We start from the raw sequence: 12,516 nt of genomic DNA, 5'->3' as shown, positions 1-12,516 counted from the left end.
AGTCAACCTGATTTGGGAATAATGGTGATACCAATATTGGGGAGTAAAAAAAATCTGATATATGGTTACCAAATACTGAGAAAGATATGTAATAGAGGCTGTGATATTTTAACAGTTAGAATGAAGTTCACATAAACTACATCAGTGCACTGAAACAGTAAACTTAACAGAGAATTTAAACTTGAATTAGGAAATGGATGAAATATACATAAAATGTGGCCTATACTGTATATCTTTACAGATAGCATAAACATAAACAATACCAATAAATCGTTGATACACCAATATCTACTGTTTACTGTTTCTGGTGCTTTGTAAAGAAGAACCAAAGTGTCAGTAACAGTTTAGTGTCTTTAAAAGTAATAATCTGTAATCAATCCAAACATTACAAAGGACATATTGTAAATGCAAAGCAGGTCTAGGTGCTATTGTATTCAGTGTCCGTATTCAGAAACTAACTTTAAACAAGCCATTTGGACTTCCATAGAATTGTGAGATCACATGGTCAATGTTCTCCTTCTCATTTCAGATTGAGTCAGAGGGGCTGCATCAGTGGGTTGCACAGCTGTAACTTGAAATTACTGGGAAAAACAATTATTATTTACAATAACGTCATCTCCCCTTTTCCATGAGTGGATCAAAAGCAGAGATGCACATAATTCATATGTTTCATTAACACATGAATATTATTTATATGCTAAATTAGCCACAACCTGTCCAACTGATCTGTTTGTGATTGTCGGGCATCATTTGATTTGATCTGAAGTTTAGTCGAGGCAGATGTTCTCCCACTCTGAGTCTGGTTCTGAGGGTTCTTCCTGTTAAAAGGGAGTTTTTTCTCTCCACTGTTGCTCATGTGGGAATGTTGGGTCTCTTTAAAGTTAAAACCTTTGGCGCTATACGAATAAAGATTGATTGATTGATTGATTGAGTTTATTTCGGTCATTAAACTCAGATTCACGTGTAGAAATAAAGTCAGTAATCATATGTCTTTGTTCCTTGTGCTTCATCTTCATTACAAATAGTGACAAACCAAAAGGGAAAAATAATAATGAGTCTCTGATGTCATAGTGAAAGTTCAGGAGTTCAATGACCAATAATACAAATGGAGGTTAAAGACAGATTTAGATGGGTGGCAATTGAGTGACTGTTTCAGGACCTCAGGTGAGTTTTGAAAACCGTACGGCGGTGAGTTATAAGTTTTATTTTACTACATCATTTATTGTGACAGTCTATGATCTGTTATTTTTAAGGTGATGAGATTGATTGGTGATGAGATTGATTTATTGTCATTTCTAGTATTTGCATACTCGCAAAGAAATGAGATATTGTTTCTCTTTAGCTCCAGTTAGTGCACCTAGAGTAAAGTCTGTTTGAGATTGGCTTTAATGTGTGTGTGTGTGTGTGTGTTGGGACAGGGGGGGGGGCTCTTTCTCTGTGAATTTGTGAGAAAAGAGAGCAAGATAGAGATAGTGAGCAAATATACAAATATGTTGGCCGTTCAACCAAAAAGAAAATTCCCTACCAAATCTAAAAGAAGCCTCAAACCTATAGGCACACACACACACACACACACACACACACACACACACAAACATACACACACACACACTCCTAACACCCATTTTTGGAGCACACACTACTTTTAACATAATTCATCTCATTGTCTGACTCAAGCCAATCCCCCCAACCCATAACAAAGAGGCAGCAGCCGTCCCCACTGGGCCAGGTGTTCCACAGGGCTCAATTCTGGGTCCTGTGTGTGTGTGTGTGTGTGTGTGTGCGCGCGCGTGTGTTTGTGTGTGTGTGGGTTTTTTTCATGCGGTCTTTCCCCTTATGTATCTGTATTTATGTGTGTGTGTGTGTGTGTGTGTGTGTGTGTGTGTGTAATGGCCCTGAGCATGGTGTGTCTGTGTGCAGCTGCCTGCCGAGGACCCTCCTTTGTATCCCCCTCCTCACTATTGTGTGTGTGTGTGTGTGTGTGTGTGTGTGTGTGTGTGTGTGTGTGTGTGAGGTTTTCAGTAGGGTGGGGTGTGTGTGTGGGGGGGGGGTAGAGAGGGTGGAGTTATCCTTGCTTATCTTAGTGTCCCTTTTTAATGGGTGGAGAGATGGGTGTTTGGTGTGTGTACAGAAGAGGCTTTGCTCAAGACAGGAAAGTGAGACGTGTGTGTGTGTTTGTGTGTGAGAGAGAGAGAGATTACTGCATTCCTATTGGTCAGCAGGCAGACTCAGTGTGAGGAGGGGATGGTAGATGCCTTACACTCCATCTGTTGTCAGTCACACAGCTGAACCTCCACCTTCAGGACACTGCACTCTGCTTCTCAACCAAAAAGGGAAACTTGGAAGGCTCATCACTTCTGACTGCTGCTAAACTCAACCAGGAAACTCATTCTGCTCAGCCCTCCCTTGGATTGGCAGCTTTACTTTCTCCAGTTCTCTGGTGGATACTGAGATTTTGACACGTATTTCTTTTTTTTCTTGCTTTAAAAAGGAATTTCCTCCTACCTCGGGGCTTACTTTATCAGCACCAACATTGGAAATTCTCCTTGAAGTTTTTCTGACTTATGGAATAATCATAGGTAGCATTTCAGGAGAGAAATTTGCTGCTAAGAGAAGTTGCTCTCTTTTCTCTGTGTTGCTGCCCCCGTCCTTTCCTTTGGAGTCGTGTGGTAAGTGTTTTTTTAATCTTCTTTTATTGCTCCTTTACCTAAATTTAACGTTCAAAAAATAAAATTCAAATCACTGTTCCCATGTTTTGATCTTCATTTTGATCTGTTTAAAAAAAAAATTATTATCATGAAATACAACATGCTACATGGGCAGATGTTACTAAAAGGCTCAAATAGAGGAAATAAGAGGAAATAGACAGACAGACAAATTATTATTATCTTTTTTGTCTTCAGCTCAAAACTGTTTCACATTGTTAAAAGCTGCAAATGACTCATAACAAAATACTGAGACTGTTTCATTTATAGGCAGACAATATTTATTATCTCCTTCAAGTGCGATTTTCAAAAATGTATTGTTGACTTTGGAAGGTTTTATTAATGATATATGGTATATATGGTGGTGATGAAGAGTGAACGAATGGTGGAGAATGGTTTTGATGTTTCATTAAGGGCTTCTGGGGGGATTCCTCGGGATTCCCCAACAACACAAAGAATAGTGATATTTCACTCCAATTTCATTCAGTCAAAAGCATCCAAAGTATTGAAGACTGAGAGTGAAACCAAAGAGTCAGTGATTCCACTCTCACTTCTTTAACCCCCCTACATTAGAAGTCTGTGACATGTCTGATCCTGAGCTTAGTCAGCACCAGGGTGGCACGTCCAGACGTGACCAACTGCACAAGGAAGAGGTGAAAGTGAGTGTTGCCTTCAACGCTCTACGGAAGAAGAAAAAAAAAAAGGTCACATGACAGACAGTGGTGATATGTGTATCACTGAGGGTGAATATGGACACCACCAGTTGCAGGAGAGCAGGAGGTGGGGGGGTTGGAGGAGGAGGAGGATGCTTTCAGGGAGGTCCCCTGTGGCTTCAGCAGGCATCTGTTGCCCCCGCTGCCCGTATATGCTCCCCACCCCCACCCCCACCCCCCTTTTCCACACACCCTTTGTCCCCCCTCCCAGCCGGTCGTCGGTGTGGCGCACCGGCTCTCTGCTGGGCTCAGCCAGCAAATGGCAGCCATCCAGCAGCCCTGAGGGACTGGTCAGGGTCTGGCCTCAGGGGAGCTCCTCCCTCCACACGCACCCCCGAGGGGGGTAACCCTGGATCATGACACAACAGAGATACACATAGTGCCAATGAAGTGCAGGCAGGCAGGCTGGGTCACTGAGGTGGAGGCTGCAGCATCTGCTCACTATGGAGGCACTCACCCCCCCCCCCTCCTGCCCCCTCCTCCCCCCAAAGTCACACACCTAGAAAAAAGAAATAGATTGGAAGATGAATTATTCTAATGTATGATTATGTTTTTATAGAATTTGTCATTTTGACTAAAAAGGTTCACAGCTGAGAAGCATTTCTCCACAACTGCAAGGAATGAGATATATTATATTTATATCTGTGCAGGTATATGATTTTTGTACATATAACATGTATGTAACATATTGCCTCAATATGACTCACTATAGCTAAACACAACTTAAGTTCCTCCATTTGCATCTCATATCCTTAAAATAGTTTCGCTTTCTTTCTTTTTTTTTTCATTACTTGGCATTGCCGCTCAATGGTTGGAAACTACCAGCAGCAGTCTGTGTGGTTGTGGATAACACCATAAACCACGAATTGCAGGCTTGATATATCTATGATAATAAATAACATCACTAATTATATTAAAAAGTACTTCAACTCTTCCTGTGCTATTGTATATTGCTACATATACAACATTTTACAAGTCCAGGTCTAAAGTGGAGAAACTGATTTATTTTCTGTATTTTTATACATATTTATATATTTATATTTACTTTATTTAGTTTGTTTTAGGGAGACCATCTCATAATGATTCATCTCAAGATTAAAGCCAATATAGTACATTATACAATATTATAATATTGTACATACACTAAAAACACTAAAAGTCATCTATAATCTTTAACAGAATATGTATGTATATGTATGTATAGTTCTATAATGGAAATTTGATCAAAGCAGCAACACTTTGTCACAATAGCTGCTTGTAGATTATTGTAGTTTTTGCCATTTATTATAGTTATTATTCATGTTACACTGTGTATTAGTATATAAGTATATAGTCATTGAATTACTCATTCACAAAATACCTATGAAAAAAAAATCTTATTTTATTAGTCAAACTGTGCTGATGGTTACAAATTAGATGCAAAAGTTATTTCTAATAAAACGTTTGGCTTTGTATGATGAATATATGAGTGTTTAATGAGTGTAATTCTCAATTTGAAATTAGTATCTCATCTGATCAAAAACATAATGTCATAATGCGTCTTTTTATTTTACTGTAAAATATAGTAGTAATAGTTCATGAAGATTTACTTTTACTATGTGAAAGCTTGACACTATCATTAATACCTGTGTTCAGAGCTTCCTTCTCTTCATACTCAATGCCATTTGCCAATGAAGGAAGTAAGGACGCTTTTGCACATATGAATATCTTTTTTTAATCTTTTTTATATTGTTTTTTTTTTCACACCAGGATGATAAAGCCTAACAGACTGTAACACACAGAGGCAACACACATACATTACATGACTGCCTCTGACTTTGGTGATTTACACTTGCTGTGTCACTGTCATATTTCTGCTGACTCTTCAAAGATTCCGTCTGGCAACCTGTAATTGAGGCTGCTGCATTACCAAGCGCTGTGTGTGTGTGTGTGTGCGTGTGCGTGTGTGTATGTGCTTGTGTGTGTGTGACAGTGGGGGTGAACCGATTTTTGAAAAGCCCCAGCCTCCGTCTGTGCATGCTGCTCAGGCCGAGAGAACAATGCTACCATCGCAGGAGGACAGATTGGGTGGCAGCTGCATTGTTGAAGGACGGCAAGCCAGACACACTTCTCCCCCCACCCACCAAATCCCCACCCCACCCCACCCACCCTCGACACAAAAACACACTCTCACTCTTTCTATTCGTGGCCTCTTTTGTTGTTGGTTGGACTAAATTATTCCAGCTCTCTTGTGGCATTCAGGGTGACAAACAGTGGCGCGGCAGCTTAGACGTCGGGGGTCGGGACATTAAGAGGCCCCTGCTTTCCGGTGCTTTTGCCCAACATCCAAAAGACTCCTCATTACAACTGTCTGAACTGCTAAAATATAACCATACATATGCATGCATACAGTGTCTGAAATTAACTTTTTTTTTAATCACCAAAGGCTTGTAGATTTTTTTTAAAAGTGTGCAGAGAATCATTTCAGACTAATCTAATTGAAATACATGTTGAACTTTACTGCTTTTTAAAGCCGTTTCATCCTCAGCGAGCTACTATGTTCCAACAGTCTTTATTTCAAAAAGAAAAGTAGAGTAACAGTTTCCATTGCTCATTTCAGTACGCGTATGAGTTTTGCCGCTCTAGCCCTATTGGGTGTGGTCTCTCAGTGTCTCTCACTAGATTTTACTTCACTTATTTTAAGAGTCTTTACACCAGGAGACAATGTCTGCTACTGCTTCCTACTTTTATTCAGTCCCTTCACCTAATGATGATGTCTTTAAATGAATTGCATCAAGAGAATGTTGGAAAATCGTGAGAAATTGAGCAAAAAATATGGTGCAGTATGTGGCTTGTGTTATGACCACAGAGGTTCCTGTTAAGCAAAAGTTATACAACCTTGCTTTTTTCTTTTTTTCCACACTTTTTTTTCTCCATCTGTGTCTGCCTCCACAGATTAACATTACATTCAAACTAATATCATGATGGTTTACAGTCCAATCAGCAGTAAAACTGATGTTTCCATGTTGCCCATAGCAGCCGAATAGACAATCAGAAGTGTGTTTGTTTGCCTGTGTGCTTATAATACATTGATTAAAGGTACAGTGGCCTGCAGGTACAAAGTTCACAAAAAAAGCTGTCAATAACTAAAGCACTGAAATCTATAGTTTTTTCACCAAAGCTTGGAGCAGTGCAATACTGTGGAAACACCCTTCATGGGTATTTCCACAGATAAACAGCAAACAAACTGGCTATGCTTTGTGGTGTGAACTGAAGCCTATGCAGGTCAACAGCAGCTCTGTCCACATCATACCAGTAATAACAGGTGCTGTTTTGAATTATCTTATAACTGATCTTTGAGATGTATTTTCTTTGTGCACAGCTCTGTTTGAACAATGTGCTTCTGTGTGTGGAGTGAAAAAGACAAGTAGAGGCAACTGGAAGAATGACCTTCCCCATTGTTCACATATTTGTTAATCTGCAGCACAATGAACAAAAGCCCTTATGTTGCACTGACGGAAAATGATACATCAAACAAACAGGACTGACCTAGATCTGAGGATAAAAAATGTTTAAATTAAAGGAAGCTGCTGTATAGTCATTTAAATGTATATGTAAATATCATTTCGTATCACAACAGATCTCTGGACTCCCATTAAACTAATACTTTAAAGACCATTAGTGGTTCTTTTTAATTGTAATAATGGGGGAACTGAGAATCCTTTGAGATTTGTAAGGTGCTTTTTATTTTGAGAAATTGAATAAGTAATGTTAAATTGTGTATTTTGAAACTAAATTAAAAATGAACTGATTAATTAGATTATAGTCCTGTATGTTTTATATGACTGCGACAGTATATCTTATAATATTCAGACCCAGACATTTCCCTACATTTGTAAAGCTCAGTGTCTACAGGTGGTACAACTTTAAAATTGCTGCAGTTCATACACTCGCACACTTAAGGCTGATTTATACTTCTGCGTCGATGCAGACCCCTACGCCGTAACCTGACGTGCACCTCCAAAAAATCCTAACTACGCGTCAAAGCGTCAGTTCCTCCAGCAGTTGCTTTATTTATCAATAATGAACAAAAGGTATGTGTTTTCTGTTATTAGAGCACATAGCAAGGATACAGATAGAGACTCCTCTGAAACCACACACACAGACACACACACACACACACACACACACACAGTCACACCCCCCCAGCAACATGTTCCCTTGACGCAGAACTTCGAAAGGACAACGACGGCGTCACTCCGACGGCATAGCAACGGCGTTGCTCCGACGCAGAAGTATAAATCAGCCTTTAGTCTATTTCTTGTCTTAATATGGAGATGCTTCTCATTCATTTCTAATCACTAGGAGTTTATTTTCCTTTTTTAAATTTTCCTTTTTCTGACAATTTCCAGAAAAGAATGTGATCTTATGTTGGTCATATATAGCATTTTTTGACTGTAGAAGGTGCATGTGTGTCTATATCCACAGGTACACTTTCTGCTAATCCTTTTGTTACCTATAGGTGGCGCAGGTTGTACCTAAAAAGTACTCAGCAGGGTTGACGCTATGTAAATGTGTGGTGTTGGCAGAGTCAGGTCACTTCATGGGCTTTTTTATTAAAGCGGACCTATTACACTTTTCCTTATTTTCAGTCATAATGTTCCAATGTTGGAATAACTAAATATAAGAAATCCCGGTGAGCAAAAAGCACCAGCTTAAAACTGCTCTGAACGCTCCGTTTCCAACATTTTCTTCTACTTTCAGCCTGAGCTGATGTCAACTTGTGATAGATTTCTTTAAATGGTCATCTGCTCCACACACATCGTGCAAGTTAACTGCTCTACTCTACTAACATTACGGTATTTTTCCATTGTTTGGGGTGTTGTCATGCAGAGCCATGACTACAGTTGAGCTGGCACACTATGAGTGTTTTTCCATTATACAGCAGGGCAAAGTATAATACGTTGTTTACCTATTGGAGGTGTGCTGGTCATCTGTACCTCTTCATTAAACATCATCATCACTGTGGCTGTTTCTGCTTGTATTGTTCCTCCCTGGATTATTTGCGACTGATCTACTGAACAAAGAACTCTAAACATTATCATATCTTGCTGTATCAACTGGTTTTTAGTGTTGGAACACGTCTCATTTTTCTGTATAATCTTCATAATAAAATCTCCCATTATTTAGTCCTTTGGAAACTGTACATATGAAGCAGTAAAACAGGAAATGTTGGGTTTGCATCAGCAAACTTAACGCGACTCTGAAACAGATGACCATAGGCAGGTTTCTAGAAAGCTGGCCAGTCAGAACAGAGTGGGCTCATGGGGGGGGGACAGGATCTAAGACTGCCTGTTAGAGACAGAGGCTGAACTGAGGGGGCTGCGGTAGTGGCCAGTATAAGATAGATAAGGATTTTTTTTTGTTCTGTTTTTTAGACTATGAGACATGCACAGCTACTCTAGTAGAGAATTAAAATGTAGAACAAGAAAGAAGCATCCAGACTTTTGACTCTAAAGGATAAGCTGCAATATCTAATGGCTGCATAACATTATAGTAAGAGTTGGTTTGTCTACATGTTTAAAACATCCACACTGTAGTATGAAATTGAATTTAGCAGTTACTCCTAAGCTCTTTGTCACTCATTACAATTGTAATAACTTGTTCACCACCCAGCCCTCTATCAAAGTATTACTTCTGGCAGTGCATGTTGGATAGTGTGATTATTGGCAACAGTTATTATGTACAGAGAAGGCTTGGCATCACTTGGTTCTTTGCTCGGGTTTCTGGTATTTTGTCTCTAGTCTAATTGATGTTTGTTTGATGTTAAGTTGAGGTTAAATGCTGCTAAAATGCAAATCAGTAAAAGTGGGGCAGCAAGTAAGAGAGGTCCCATTTTTCAACTTGCCCTCTTATCTTTTGCTCTTAAAAGCCTGCGTGCGTTGTTAAACATCACAAAGCATGTATTCTTGTTAATGTATAGTTCTTGTTACTCTCCTCTGCTGCTACTGATTATCCAGCTGTCATTCCATTTTTGATACAAGGTTCAAATGTTTTTTCATTACTACTGGAACCATGTTTGACTTTCACTCATGCCTCTGGTTCAGTTTTGAGAACTATATCAAGCTACATAGTGTGTGAAAATAAGAAATGACCAATAACCCACTAGAACCAATACTAAAAATGCACTACTTAGTATATATGCAATGTCTGACGCATTTTTGTAAATCCCTCCATTGGTAAATCATTTTTGGTGCTGACAGGGGCGTATTTAGTCATTTGTGGGCCCTCCACATTATCGTACTGCACACACACACACAAGGTCTACAATGTGGGCAGCAGCAAGTAGGTTCAGCCTGGATATGGTTGTATCTTGTGTTATTAAAAAAAGAAGACACCACAAAAGATAACAAGGTCAATTATGGGAACAAACATTTTAACAGTATCATTTTATCAAATTGACCTTTTTTCTTTCTTTCCTTCTCCCTTTTCTCTTTTTCTTTCTCTCCCTTTTTTCTTCGTGATGTTTTCTTCATCTCCCTTTCTCTGTCTTCCTGTCCCTTTTCTCATTTTTTCTCCTTTGTGTTCTTCCACTTTTTCTTTCCTCTCCTCTTGTACCATCAGGTCATATTTGTTTTTATTAGTGTTTTTTCAGGTCATGTCTGTGCATGACAGACTTAAAATATGTCCAGTGAATAATATTTATCACCAAACAGAGAATTTGAATCAACTAAAAAGTGTGAATTTGAGAAAATTCTCTTATTTCCTGAGCTAGATAAAGTCCTTAAAATCTTTCTTGAGGATTATTATCTAACAAGTGAATCATCTCAACACTTTTACTGTAATTGATAAGAACATTAATCAGCATTTAATATAGTTTACCATTTCAACCACTTTAATACTCACATCTTCGTGATGAAAAGGGCCACTTATGTCACTCTCCACTTCATCTCGTCCTCGGCTGACACTGACAGCAGTGCTACTGGCAAGAGCGTCTGGCTTGTCCAGTGTTGGGAGGATTACTTTTAAAATGTATTCCCCTACAGATTACTGATTACATGTCCTAAAATGTAATCTGTAATATATTCCCTTGGATTACTCAAGTAATGTATTATTATAATGGATTATTATAGTAATGGATTATTTTTAGCTTACTTCAAAATCGTCTAGCTGGACGTGTTTATCTGGGACACTGATTTTAGTTAACACTTGCTTTAGAGAACAATCTTATTCCTGTCTTCAGAGAAAAAGTTATGGTACGTTTTGTCCTGCAACTGATACTATTTAAAGAAAAATGGCATCTAAGAGTCAACATTCTTCCATTTCTTTTACCTTTATTACTTTCCACAGATCAGAAATTAGGGAAATTCAAATTCAAATTTTTATTCTTAAATATTGATCAATGAAGAAAGAATTGAGCTTCAGCAGATAGTTCACGCCCTCTAGAAAGTCAAAAACTGTGTGTTCGCATTGAGGACGACGAGGCAGGTTATCTGCAATTCACCCGATGTTGGTTGAAGTAGCTATTACTAGGAATATTATGCTTTTAACCATAAAAACAGCGAAGGTATGAAATAATTTGTAGTTGTAAATCTACAATGGGAAGTTTGTTTGGATTTTTCTTTGACGGTTTATTCCGCGTGTTACGGTGTCATATGACTATGACATCATGATAGATTAAGCATTTGTATTTATTTTTAAGCACACGAATTAAGACTAAAACAATAATAATTCCTTTAAATCAAAGAAACCTTTATTAATCAGTTTTTATGAGACGTTTGGGGGCCCCAGGCAATTGCCTGTGTTAGCCTAATGGTAAGTCCGCCTCTGGGTGCACATCATTTTCACATAATTCAAAATGGTGATAGGGATCAAAATGAAAAATAAGCAAACACTGAACAGGGAAGTGTAAAGTGTATTCTTGTTCTGACAGCTCTGTGGTGAGATCATAATATGTAAATGAGATGAAGCTGGCAGATGGAGTGTCCCAGGTTTAGTAAGATGATGCTGTTGTATGGACGTTAATTATTTTTGGCTTTGCAGAGGACACAGTGTCCTGCAGGTATTCTTTTGACCTTCACATAGTTTGGGGGTATTTTAAATGGTACATGTCATGCACATTCCAGGTCTTTATTTATATTCTGAGGACAAACAAATAATAGTAGTAGAATTTCTCTTCTTTTTCTTGTATTTTTCTCTAAATGGAAATTTAGTACATGTTTTAGATGGAATTCCAACAACGTGAACAACCCATAAAACAGCATTAACAACAAATGCTGTGGAATTGACAGCAGTTTGTGGGGATGTGTGAACAATCTAGTACTTTAAGTACTTTATTTTACCTTATTATGACAGTACTTTAATCAACTCTATCATAACATTACTTTATTAACTTAATTAACGTTCATTTATTTAACTTAATGTTAACAGTACTGTATTCCAGGAGTACTGTATTTAACTATTGTAACAGTAGTTTATTTAGTAGTTTAGTATTTTAGTAGTTTAAGGTAGATTTTGAAATTTTGAGATATATATTATGTATCGTGCTATAGCTTAAAATATTGCAATATTATTTAATCATCCAACCCTAAGAAGTAACTTTGCAGACAGAGCTTTCAGATCATGTTGAAGCCTCGGGCTTTTTACTTGCAGGCAGCATTTCATGTTTGGAAACAGAAAGTCATGTCCTCCTTAGGTCTTGACAAGAAACAAGGGAAAGAATACACACCAAAAGTCCCTGGACTGACATTGTGATTCATGGTCAGCAGTTTAACCCTTCAGCTATGGGGGGATTACTGATTGGGGGGATCCACATTATTTTGTTAAGAATGTGGCAAAAACTGTACAGAATGTATTTCTACCTGACTTAGTTCCAATAACAATACATTTAATACATTCTGGGTAAATTTACACTTTGAACAGGCATGCATTTTTCATTCAGGTGAGATATTTACATACATACTGCCTCTTAAAACCAGATGTAAGCAGTTAGTCATGCGCGCTACATATAATACAGTAAAAAGCAAACCATTGGTTGAATGTGTCTGCTTATTAATCAATAGACCTGATTCATTCCTGCGTGTTAAAGACTCCAAACCATCTGTATTCTGTCTGTTTCA

This window comes from Scomber japonicus, chromosome 11, assembly GCF_027409825.1.
Source record: "Scomber japonicus isolate fScoJap1 chromosome 11, fScoJap1.pri, whole genome shotgun sequence".
NCBI lineage: Eukaryota > Metazoa > Chordata > Actinopteri > Scombriformes > Scombridae > Scomber > Scomber japonicus.
This window is presented reverse-complemented; position numbering follows the sequence as displayed.